The sequence below is a fragment of the Orycteropus afer genome, unplaced genomic scaffold, assembly GCF_000298275.1.
Source record: "Orycteropus afer afer isolate SDZICR_OR568_19922 unplaced genomic scaffold, OryAfe1.0 scaffold01243, whole genome shotgun sequence".
In the NCBI taxonomy this organism is placed as follows: Eukaryota; Metazoa; Chordata; class Mammalia; order Tubulidentata; family Orycteropodidae; genus Orycteropus; species Orycteropus afer.
Window position 1 is genome coordinate 178338 of NW_006922830.1, and position 2500 is coordinate 180837.

Consider the following 2500-nt stretch of genomic DNA (forward strand, 5'->3'; position numbering starts at 1 on the left):
CTGGGCAGCTGGATGTAGTATTCCCCATGATGAGACTGGTAATTAACTCCATGGTGGAATCTACTGTGAACAGCTGAGTAGCTGCCTTTGGGTATGTGGTCTGATTCCTGTATATAAGAAACAGTTTTGGGAACAGTCTCTAGCTTATGCCACGCTGGAACCATGCATATAGCCCAGTCGTTGTTCAGCAGCCTGCCATACCCTGCCAACTTTGAGACTTTCAATGGACTTGAATTAATGGCCTGCTGTGTGGTTTGGCAACATCAGGACTACGACTTTTTACTTGTCAACCTTGGGCTTGTCAGCCTCAGCAGCCAGCAGCTGTCTGAATGAAGAGATATCTCTAACTTCAGTGGGTCAGGAGCAAGAGGCAGAGCTGCAGCCCAAGGTTGAGGGGCTTTCATACGGCCCCTAGAGCCTGGCACTTTGAACTCGGACTTCTAGCCTCCCAAACTGTAAGAGAATAAATTCCTCTTTGTTCAAGCATCCCAATTGTGGCATATTCCTTTCAGAGTGGCACTAGGTAACCAGAACAGATGCTAATTAGCTATGTGCCATTGGTTAATAAATTAAATTTTCTGAAATCTAATGTCCTGCTTCTGGGAGTATAGCCTGCTTAATTATCTCAAAATTTCATAAACATATATGCAATTAAATAATGTGAAAACATAACATTTGTCAGAATTTGTAATTTGTTTAATAAAAATAATTCTATTTCTCATCTGAATTATAGTATCCCATATTTCTAAGTTCTGAGTTATAGATGTAAGTTTAATAAGAATGTAATGTAAGAAATACAATATTAATATATATAATTATATTGTAAACCAAGATTAGGAAGTTATAACAGGAGAAACAGGATTTTATAAAAATAACTAATCATATCCTATTTAATAACATCAGAATATCAGAGAACATACAGAAAAAAAAGAAAGTGCTTAAAATTTTGAGTTGTATAGGGTGTTTTCTTGTCTTTGAAATTTTATACACTAACCTATACATCAGAAGCAGTGCGTGTGGAAGCTAATCATGGTGGATTTAACCATTCTGGATTTCCACAGATAGTAATTTTATTCCATAGTTGGATGGATACTAATTTTGGCTAAACATTTTTTTAATAAAACAAAATCATTGATCATGTAAATGTGCAGTCCTATAAGAATGACATTGTCTTTTCCATGATGGAAACTGCCCAGTGTAATCAATCTGCCAAACAGCTGGCAGCTCACTAAGGGGAATGGCATCACACTAGTACTCAATGGGGATCTCTGCAGTTTGAGGATTGTGCACTCAGCAGTAGCCAGGTTGACCTCGTTGAGGTCAAATTCATGTCATTGAACTTATGCATAATCTCCATCATTGCAACCATGCACCACTCCATCTATGAGCTCATTGGGCAATGACTGCAGTAACTGGAGAAAGAAGCTAACTGTTATGCACAAAACAGGTCATCCTATCACCTTGACTATTAAATCCTTTCTCTGCTAAGGACACTCTTTGGGGATTATTCACATGGAACACAAATACCTTCATATTTTTTGTCTGTTCAGAGAGATCTATCCACATACCTCTTCCTTAGGCATTCTTGTCACTAACTTTCCAGTTTCATTCCTTCCAAATCCCAAACCACACAGTGACACCACTGACCCCATAACAATATACAATCACAACACTGCCCACATTTCTTTAGAAGCTAAATAAGCAACCTGGCCCCTATAAAGGATAGATTTGCCTGTATTTATATTAAAATCAATAACCCTGATTTTTAAAATTAGCTACTACATAAATTAATATTTTCTTCAGAATAGATGTTACTTAAACCAAATAGATAGTGATTGGAAGACCGCATGAGAGAGTCTTCTGGAGTATTGAGTCTCACAGTTCCACAAGTCTTACCTTCCAAATGACACTTTGCACTTTATAGAGCATATGTCGCTGTAACAGTCCTTTCTGAGACCTACGTCTTCTAGAACATCTACTCCCTAATTTGCAGCCTACCTTTCAAGCTTTTCTTTCCTACTCTGTTTAATTTCTCCTCCTTAATTTTTGTCCATTTAGAAGGCAGTATTTGATGTTTAATTCTGAGATCCTAAATCACCTAGAGCATAATACGAGTCTCCCCAAATCCTTTTGTGATTCTTTGCATTGAGGTAGGATGAAGATGGAGGGTCAGTCATCCACCGTAACATTTCCCATTTTCCCTGGTTGATATTGCTGCGATTGCTTTCTCCTTTGAGAAATTGGTTATGAGGTTTTCAGGGTTAATACTGGTGCTGTTGATTGAATTTTGGCTCATAGTGACTAAATGGACAGCAGAATTAAACACTGTCCAGTCCAGCATCATCCTCACTATCATTGAAAAGAGCCAGAGGTTGTAGCCAGTATGTTCACACATTTCCTTGAGACATTTCTCTTTATTACTGACCTTCTACTTTACTAAGCACCATATAGCCTTCTCCAAGGACTAGTCCCTCCTGATAACATGCTCAAGTACATGGGT